Source organism: Lepidochelys kempii, chromosome 1 (assembly GCF_965140265.1).
Source record: "Lepidochelys kempii isolate rLepKem1 chromosome 1, rLepKem1.hap2, whole genome shotgun sequence".
Taxonomy (NCBI): domain Eukaryota; kingdom Metazoa; phylum Chordata; order Testudines; family Cheloniidae; genus Lepidochelys; species Lepidochelys kempii.
In genome coordinates, this window is record NC_133256.1 from 3364870 (window position 1) to 3375695 (window position 10826).

Consider the following 10826-nt stretch of genomic DNA (forward strand, 5'->3'; position numbering starts at 1 on the left):
TCCTGGCTTTGGAATGTTCAAACATGTCCCCTGTAATCTGCTGGAGGCTTTTTGACTGCAAGCTTGTGCCTGAGCTTACTGGAGGCATTTTTTCCATTCATGACCATGGTGAATTTTGCCCTACGTGGAAAAATGCTCATGTGACTGAAGCGCCTTGGAAATGTTACACTCGGTGTGTATTTCACGAGGGCTGAGGGATCCCATGAGGCACTGCATGGATGAACATTTTAGGTGAGAAAAATAATAACTTGAGCCCATAAAGTTTCCACACTGAGGAATGAATGTGCCACCCTCACCGTGAGTGGCTACTAGAGCTGGCAAGGAAATGGTCCCAGAGCATCCTGGGTTTAACATTGGTGTCCCAGAGGCCCACTGTTTCAGTCAGCACATGGCAGGTGTATTTATCTAGGCCCTCACATGTCACAGAGTTACCCGCTCTCATTATATAATGTGCATGCTTCTCATCTTGTGAGTTGTTCCTATGTAGCAGCCCCTGAAGCACCGTGTGGTGTGTATGGGTGTAACAAGAGAAGCCGCTCAGGTCCCTGCCTTGGCATTTGCCATTCGTGAGATTTCTCACTGGTGAGACACAGTCACTGATTATACCCCAGCTGAGGGAGCAGTTGTGATGGGAGGCACCTCACCCCACGGAGAGGAAGAGTTTTGGGGTCCACGGGTCGCACGGAGATTGAGGGAGCCAGGGATGACTAGGAGCATGGAGAAGACACTGGTGACCAGCGTGCTGTTATAATTGGGACAGCCTGGAAGGGGAAAGAGAGTACGTACAGAGGGTCAGAGTATGATGGGAGATTGAAACATCTGAGGAGCAAAGCGTGACATGTTTCCTCCGGCGTGCCACCTAGATATTCAATTAAACTGAAATGTGGCAAATTCAGAACAGATAAACAAGGAATTCTTTCTTCACTCAATGCCTTATTAGACTCACCAGCCTGGGGTCCCTCTTTCAATGCACTGCTGTGACAAGCTGAAGATCCGCTTCCAGTCCTACACCTCATCCAGCATTCACACAAGCAGGAACACCCCCATGTGCTGTTACATGCAGGCTCTCTGACCAGCCACTGCCTGAACCAACAAGAGAAATAATAAATAAATCCAAAATAACCACCAGCTCTGTAGTGTAGGACCCCAGAGCTGTACCATCCTACATTGGTCTAAACTCTGACCAGCGTGAATTTGTTACCCAGTTCGCCCCCTTCCCCCGCGAATGTGGGGAGGACAATACACACTTGTGGTAACCAAGCTGAGATGTCTCCCTCAGACACATCACTTAAAAGCACACTGAGTTTAGATTAAAAGATAAACCAAGTTTATTAACTACAACAGATAGATTTTAAGTGATTCTATGGGATAGCAAGCAGATCAAAGTAGATTACCTAGCAAATAAACAAAAACACAAACTAAGCTTAACACACTAGTTAGATTGACTATGAATTAGCAGTTTTTCACACTCATTGATGCTACAAGCTGTCTGGCAGATTCTGAAGGCACAAGCTGCATTTTCCTTGCAACTTGGGTTTCTCAGGTTTCCAAACACAGGCTAGAAATACCTTTAGCCTGAGTCCAGCATTTCCGCCACTTCAGACTTTGTTCCTTGGGTGTTTGCAGGATTCCTCTTGTGTGGGGAGTGAAGAATCACCCATGATGTCACTCCCTGCCTTATATAGCTTTAATATATGGCAGGAACCTTAGATAGTGGGAAAATTACAGACTCCCCAATATGAAGTCCAGAGTGGCATGGCCTCATCACATGCCCTTGTAGAGTCAGAGCATCCATTACTTATAAGCTGTCTGGAGTGTTCTCAGGAAGGCTCACCAGGTGGGAGATAGGTTTCTCCTAAGCCTATTGGTTTCCCTAATGGCTCATTGCTCTGAATAGACCTTTCCCAACCAGCTATCTAGACTGAAAGTATCTTGCCTAGTGAGCATTACCCAGGTGTAACTACATTTGAAATACAGATACATAGTCAATATTTGTAACTTCAGATACAAAAATGACACATTCACACAATAGGATAATCATTTTTAGAATATCATAATTTTTCCATTCACATCTTACCTTACCAGTGTCACATAATATGTATTATAATTATGCTATAATTTTATAATGATAATATCTCTATGTAGAATGTGGGTGCAGTGTTACACAAAGAACAATGGTTCTTTCCACCGGTGAAATGCCTGAAGTTACATAACAACAAGAAGAATGGCTGGAAACGAAACCGAGTGAAGGTTGTGACATCCAGGTTGCAGTTCTGTGGCTTGCCAGGGCAAAGAGACCCTGAGACCCACCCACATGCACCCAAGGCTAGGAAAGATCCTAGGGCTGACCTTGGACCAATAATCACAACAAAAACATTAATTTCTGCAGTGTTACTCACCTGTCTATGTACCTGCCGTTCCCCATCCCTCCTACCCCCAAGAACGCCCAACACTCTGTGTATATGCAGCTCCCTGCCCCCAACAACCCCAGTTCTGCTCACCTGCCCTGTACGCCCCCTACCTCTCCCCACAACCCTCAGTGCTGCCTGTTCTCTCTGTACACCTCCTGCCTTACCCACACAACCCCTGGAACTGCCCATATATCCATGTACACCTCACTCCCTGCCTCCAGAACCCCCAGTGCTGGCCACTTGTCCATGTAGGTCCCCCACCCCACAACTTCCAGCCCTGCCACACAGTGAAACCCCTCACCCAGGACCAAAACCAGGTGCCAGACCCCACAGGGGTTCCAGACCCCACAGCGACAGCTCACAGAAATACCTCCTCAAACTAGATTAAAGTCAGTGTGTGCATGCACCATGGAAAATGGGGAGATCCACCTCAATTGCCTTTTTGGAGGAGAAGGGAACCCCAGCAGCAGCTAAACCTGTTCATGGAAGCAGAGAGGGACAGACCTGGGGGACCTGAAGATTAAAAGGAGCCAGCGAGAGTAACTCTTCCTCAAAACAACACAAAGCTTGAATATACTGCATCCCGTTAGAAACTCAGACACACCTTCCTGAGGCTGAATTTGCATTGTGATAATTCCTGACATTACCATGAGTCTGTAGTGGGGTTGCTCACAAACATTTATTTATTATTCTATTAATCTATTATTTAGACTTCTAGCATTTTTATGTAAGCCCTTACAATGGTCACGTTTTAGCTGTCTGCCATTAACTGATGTAATTGAATGAGATTATTTTTTCATTTGACTGTTTCTCTTCAGATTCTGCCCATATTTTATCATCTTCCATCTTCTCCGTACCAGGACATAGAGAATCTCCACTAATAGATGTTTGTACTCTCTCCTTGAAACTGATTGGGAACTATTAACATCTGTTTGTCAGGGTTTTACATAGAATATCCCCAAGGTTTCACTCTGTGAAATGCTTTCGGAAAAGTCCTGAAACGACAGAACTCTGGCCTGGGCTCCAGCAAAGCTGAGGTGCAGGACAAGGGGGACCATAAGAGAGTTATACAGAATATTACCTCAGAGTCACCACTCCGGTACAGTAGCCCAGCACAGCATCGAGCTGAGATGGACAGTGGATGGTCCAAATGCTATGAAAATTCACCTAGCTCTGCTCTAACGATGCAGGATCTGACTCACTGGCACAAAATCCCTGCTGAGGGTCTCAGATCCTGGGGTGCTTCTCCAGGTCTCTCCGATGCTTTAACAGGTGTTTCTTTGCTTGTGAGGAGTAAAACATGGAGCAAGACATTTGGGCTCCCTCAGCGGTAGGTCTACCTAAGCTGAACAAGGTGGATTGTGTCCTATGGGGGAAGTCTTTGTTGCTAGCAGGGGTTTAGGTATAATGTGGAAATGACGCTTCCCCCAGTTCTGGCCTGCAACAGCCCCTGTTCCACGTTTTCATCTGCCTGCTCGGCACATGAGCGGCAGCTATGTATGGGATTGTGGGTTTGGCTGGGGTTCGTGGTTAGGTTCCCAGTGCTGGGAGCAAGACACACAGGCATGAAGGTGGCAGTTGAGGAGGGATTTGATGCTTGGTTGTGATTCTGATGCTCTGCTGAGGTTCTGAGCCAGGCTCATCCCAGACACTGATTCCAAGTTCTGAAGAGCAAGACTCCAACTGGGCCCATCTGATGTCCATCAGTGAGCTGGTCTGATTTTCAGGAAGTTGCATCTTCCGTGTCACAGTCCCAACCTATAAATTCTTTAGCACTTCCCTTTGCAAAGGGACTTTCCCCATCGTGAGCCAAATAGAACAGGTGCAGCATTGTACCTTGACTGATATAGATAGTCAGGCCTGTCTGTAAAGGCCTATACTCTAAGAATTTAGGTGTGTTGGGAACACTGGGGCATGGCCACTAGGTAACTCGAGGGGATGGAAGACCACAAGTGTTGATGAAGCCCCCTCGCACTAGGCCCATGTGTCCTTGCCCCACCCCCTCCTGCCTGGAGGCACTCGCAGCAGCTCTGCGTGCTAGGCCCAAGTGTCCTTGGCCCCCCCGCCTGGAGGCACACACAGCAGTTATGCTGAGAATCTGCAACAGTATGTTGCAGAGTCAGACTGCGTGAAACTAAGCAAGGCCAAACAGGGGAGATATGGAAGAACAATGCTGAATAAAGCAGCTTTATGTATAGTTTAACAAATGATACAGAGAATCAGGGAACTAGCTGGGAACTGGATTGGCTGGCTATATGGATACTTGGAGCAGCTTGCTATTGGATAAGTATGCTGGGAAAAAGGATGTATAAAAGTCTGTGTAACTTCCTGCTCTGGTGTGCAGGATTTGAGATTTTATTCTCCCTGTACCTTTTTGAAGCTTCAAATAAACTTTTCTGCTTCTCCACCCCATTGTGATTATTGGGTGTAGCACACCGGGTAACGAACCAACTCAAGCTGTTGTTCAGCCTCTCGGCACTGGGTGCCGGCAACAGCTTTTGGCGTCCCTGGGTGGGCGACGAGGCTGCAATTTAGCCTTGCCCGGACCCCTCCTGGAGGTCGAGGATTGCGGCGAGAACCGACGCCCAGCGCGCACCGGTGAGTTCATCGGGGGCCTCGGAGGAGACGTGATTTGATCGACCCCAGAGGGCACAACGGTGCAACGCACTCATATAGTGGAGAAGCTGTTGTGGACTACGGTGAAGAACCGGTCCCTTGGACGTGGGGGAGGAGCAGCTGCAGGCCACGGTGAAGAACCGGTTCCTTGGATAAGGTAGGATCCTTTAAAATCCGGATTATATGCTCTGTTGGAACCTGGGGACACCCAGAGTTACCCTGTAGGTATGGGACAGGGACAGAGCTTAGAGGTTAGGGCACGGTGTATGCCCCTAGAGTGCATTCTAGCAAACTGGAAGGTATTTGGTGCGGATCCGATGACTAAGAGCCAATTAAAACGATTCTGTACAGTTGACTGGCCTCAATATCAACTCGAGGACCAGGAGTGGTGGCCACCAGGAGGGTCAATTAATTACAACACGATCATTCAGTTACTCCTGTTCTGTCAGAGAACAAGGAAATGGAATGAACATATGTATGCGCATTTGTTTCTGACTTTATGTACTCGACCAGATATTTTACAGCGCTGTAATCTGACTCCAACTGGTTTGGTAGCAGCTAATGTTAGTCCCCAGACCCCCACCCCCACTGTAATGGCAGAGCCAGTGTCCCCTTCGGCCCCTACACCCACACCTTGTAAGTCCCCAATGGTTGGCCTATACCCCTTAATCACTGAAACTAAAGTCGCCCGGTCTGGATCAGACAGGCGTCCTGCCACAACTATGCAGGTTTATACTCATGTGCCCTTTAATCCTGTGGATTTGGCTGCTTTCAAAGCACAGGCAGGAGAGTTTTCCACCAACCCAAGCAGGTTTATATCAGTCTTTGAGGGGTGCCTCAGTAGTCACAAGCCGGACTGGGATGATTGTAACGTCCTCCTGCGAACCCTATTGTCTGAGGTTGAAAGACAACAGGTTGTGTCCAAGGCAAGGGAGGAGGCACAGAGACGGTACGACCGGGATCGTATTAATGTCCCTGACCCGGATGCACAAGTCCCCCGAGCAGACCCCAGGTGGGATCCAAATGATCATGGGGATATGACCCACCTTACCTCCTATAAGGAGTTGCTTTTGCATGGACTCTGTCACTCGGCTGTCCGACATAATAATTGGGCAAAGCCATATGAAGTAATGCAGGATTTAAAAGAACGCCCAGGGGCCTTTCTACAGCGTATTCGGGACACCATTCGACAGAACACTAATGCAGACCCCGATGATCAGGCAACTGAGTCAATTATTAAGGGAATTTTTACGAGCAGAGCAGCCCCTGATATTAAGAGGAAGTTACAGAAAAAGGAGGATTTAATGGGTATGACCATGGCACAAATTTTAGAGACTGCAAACCGAGCTTATAGTCTGAGAGAGACAGAGAAGGAGAGAAAGCAAGTGAGATTGATGGTAACAGCGGTACAGGCCGGCACTCAGAGAAGTGGCCGGGGAGGAAGGGGCCGTGGACGCGACCGTCCGGGCCTGCAGGAGAGACGACTGGGTCGCAACCAGTGTGCCCTGTGTCGACAGGAGGGACACTGGAAAAATGAGTGCCCAAAGAGGAAAGAAAAGGGGGGTGCCCCTATGATGGCGATGGCGGAACAGAAATAGGGGTGTCAGGGGAGACGGACCACCCTACCCCAGAACCCCGAGTAAAGATGCAGGTGGGAAGCTCAGAAATAGATTTTTTAGTGGACTCTGGAGCGGCCCGAACTGCCATAAATCAGCCTCTTCAGTTGCCAGTAGCAGATTCCCTTACTGTGGTGGGAGCCACAGGCAGGGACACCAAGTGCCCAGTGTATGCCCCAGCGGAATGTGCTTTGGGAGACAGGACTATATCCCACAAGCTGGTATACCTCCCTGAGTGTCCAACCCTTCTGCTGGGATGGGATCTACTTTGTCGCCTCGGTGCCACCCTGCATTTTACTGAGGACGAAATAACCCTTACCTTACCCCCTGAGAATGCCTGGATCATGACCCTTGCAGTTGAGCCCTCAGCCATGCAAGCCCCAGAATGGAGCCCGTGGGAAGACCAGGTATACCCCCTCGTGTGGACATCAGGGATTCCAGGAAAGGCCACCCACCAGACCCCTATTACTATTCAGCTCATACCAGGGAAAGGCCCAGTGCAAGTAAAACAGTATCCAATCAAGAGGGAAGCCAGAGAAGGTTTACAGGAAACTATAGATCGATTCCTAATGTATGGTATTCTCCGGGAATGTCAGTCAGCCTGGAACACTCCCATTCTACCCGTACAGAAGCCTGATGGCACGTATCGGCTGGTACAGGACCTAAGGGCAGTCAATGAACGGGTTAAGACTCTGCACCCTCTTGTCCCTAACCCGTACACCTTATTGGCTTCTATAGGGGGACAGTTTACCCATTTTTCAGTCCTTGATCTGAAAGATGCTTTCTTTACCATCCCAGTTGCCACCCCATCACAGGAGATCTTCTCCTCCGAGTGGGAGGACCGAAAAAGGGTTAAAAAGCAACTTTGCTGGACAGTGTTGGCCCAGGGATTTAAAAACTCTCCCACCCTTTTTGGCCAGACTCTGGCCAGGGACCTACAGGAGTGGGATAATGAGGAGGCTCTCCTTCTGCAGTATGTAGATGATTTGTTAATTGCCACTGTGGGCCAAAAACCCTGTCTTAAAGCCACCGTGAGCCTCCTGAATTTAATTGGATTTCGGGGATATCGTGTAGCACGGAGTAAGGCTCAAATTGCCCTCCCAGAGGTACGGTACCTCGGGTTTCACATACGGCAAGGGGAGCGTCAGCTTTCAAGCGAAAGAAAGGAAGCTATCTGTCAAGTTCCTACCCCAAGTAACCGTAAGCGGCTCAGGGCATTTCTGGGTATGGCAGGCTTTTGCAGGATATGGATCCCAGAGTTTGGACTGTGGGCTAAACCCCTGTACGACTGTGTAAAAGGAGCAGATCATGACCCCTTCTATTGGACCCCAGAGGCTGACAGGGCATTTAAAATCCTGAAAAGAAAATTGATGGAAGCCCCGGCTCTGGGCCTGCCAGATCTCTCTAAGCCGTTTCAGTTGTATGTACATGAACGAAGGGGGGTGGCCCTAGGAGTGCTTACACAGCTGTTAGGAGCATGGAAGCGTCCTGTGGCTTATTTTTCTAAGCAATTGGATCAGGTTGCAAAGGGTTGGCCGGCATGTTTACGGGCGGTCGCAGCTACTGCCCTATTGCTTGAGGAAGCCGAGAAGCTAACATTGGGAGGGGTTATGCAAATCTATACTCCCCATATGGTCCGAGCCTTATTGGCTGCAAAGGGAGGGCTTTGGCTCACCCAGGCTCGGATTGCTCGGTACCAGGCTAAGCTGTTAGAGAACTCTGAAGTCACCTTACAGCCTTGCCCCTCCCTTAACCCAGCCACTCTCTTGCCAGAAACAGAGGAACAGAAACATGACTGTTTAGAGATCATAGATGTCCAGTACTCCAGCCGTCCGGATTTAAAGGATGTACCTCTCCCAAATGCAGATTATGAGTGGTACACTGATGGTAGCAGTACTGTAATAGATGGGCAAAGGAGGGCGGGTTATGCTGTTGTGACCCTCCATGACACTGTGGAAGCTGAAGGTTTGCCTGCTGGGACCTCTGCCCAGCTTGCCGAACTGATAGCCCTGACCCGTGCACTTGAACTGTCAAAAGGAAAGCGGGTCAACATTTTTACTGATTCAAAGTATGCTTTTGGTGTGCTGCATGCTCATGCTGGCCTATGGAAGCAAAGGGGAATGCTGACAGCCCAAGGCTCCCCAGTCAAGTACAGGCCCCAAATCCTCCGGCTCCTAGAAGCCGTACAACTTCCCTCGGAAGTGGCGGTGGTACACTGTAAAGCCCATCAAAGGGAGGATCAAGATGTGGCCAGAGGTAACGCCCGGGCAGATAGAGAGGCTAAGCATGCTGCCACCCTGCCATCCCCTCAGGCTGAGAACGCCCATATGCATGCCCTTAGCCCATCAGTAGGGGAGCTTCCAACCCCTCAGTACTCTGGGGAGGAGAGACAGCTAACTGACAAACTCAGTCTCCGGGAAAAGGAGGGATGGCTCCATTCCCCAGAAGGGAAGGTCCTCTTACCAAAGGGCCTAATCCGGCCAGTGCTGCAGAAACTACATCAAACCACTCATGCTGGCAGGGAAGCACTTATCCAGCTAATGGGAAAATACTTTATCACTTCCGGACTCCGACCCCTGGCTGCCCAGGTACAGGTGGACTGCTTAGTCTGCCAAAAGAATAACCCTCGACCGGGACATCCTGTGCCATCAGCTGCCCTAGAACCCACTCCAGGCCCCGGACAAGTGTGGCAAATAGACTTTACCGAGTTTCCCCGGACCCAAGGGTTCAAATATCTCCTTGTTATAGTGGATCGGTTCAGCGGATGGCCAGAAGCCTTCCCATGCTGTAACTGCACTGCCAGGACAGTGGCCCTCAAGTTTGTTAAGGAGCTCATTCCTCGCTTTGGACTCCCCCTGTGGATGGAATCTGACAACGGGACACACTTCACGTCAAAAATCATTCAAAGCATCTCACATGCCTTACAAATCCCCTGGAAACTCCATACGCCCTGGAGACCGCAAGCCAGTCGGGTAGTGGAGCGGACCAATCAGACCCTTAAACGGCATCTCTCAAAAGTGTGCCAAGAAGCCTCACTGCGATGGCCTGATGCTTTGCCCCTCGTCCTACTCCGTACCCGCGTTCTCCCAAAGGGTAGATTAGGGCTCAGTCCCTTTGAAATTATGTTTGGAAGGGCATGGCCCATGAATGGCACCCCGGTTCTGTCAGGGGAATGGGAGTTGGGTAATGTTTTTTTGTCACAGTATATGTGTTCCCTGTCTGCTGTTCTCTTGTCTCTTCACAGGTATACCAAGGATTCCCAGCCTCTCCCCTTGGACTCTCCCGTTCACTCCTTACAGCCCGGTGACTCTGTGCTTGTTCGCACCTGGAAAGACGAGCCTCTCCAGGAAAACTGGAAAGGACCCTATACCATCCTGCTGATCTCCCATACAGCGGCAAAGATCGAGGGACACAAGAACTAGATCCATCACTCTCGTCTGAAGGCAGTACCTGCCCCCTCGTCAGCAGAACAGTGGACCATCCAACCTGCTGACTCCTCATCTAGTGACGATCTCGGGCTAAAGCTACTGTTTAAAAGACACAAATAGCGGGCACCTTAATGCTAAAATGGGCCCACCCAGGTACTGGAGACCCTGGGTTGGGAAGACTCTGGTAATAATTAATTGGGTAACATTGTTATTCTTTGTATTCGTATTTCCAAATTGTGCATATCGGGAGCATAACTCCTTTGTTTTGCTTGCACACCATGTTGCTACTTTAACAAACCAGACTGATTGCTGGGTGTGTGCTCCAACTCCACTGTCCCCAAAACGGGAATGCCCCTTGACATGCTGTCCTTGACCCTAGCAGAATTAGCCACCACCAAAGAGCAGGAAAGAACGGACTCACCGTTCTGGAACAAGACCTCTTTACAGCAAGCCACGTATCAGGACCAGGAGTATTCAGTTGCAGTACTCACTGAGGGAGTGTTATGTTTTACCCGAAACCAATCTGATCCCTATGGGCATCCTGTGGGAAAGAGCTCCTGTGTTATTACACAGTGGGCTGATGGGTATTGGATAAAGACCAACAGGGGAGGCCAACGGTGTGGGTGTAATGGTTCCTCCCCTTTTAGGGAAACACTTACAAATAATCTTACCACAAAAAAGGGGTTTGGAAATGTAACTTGCCGTCCAGTTAATATCTCCAATGTAGCAAGCCAATGGTGGGTTTGTAGTGGTCC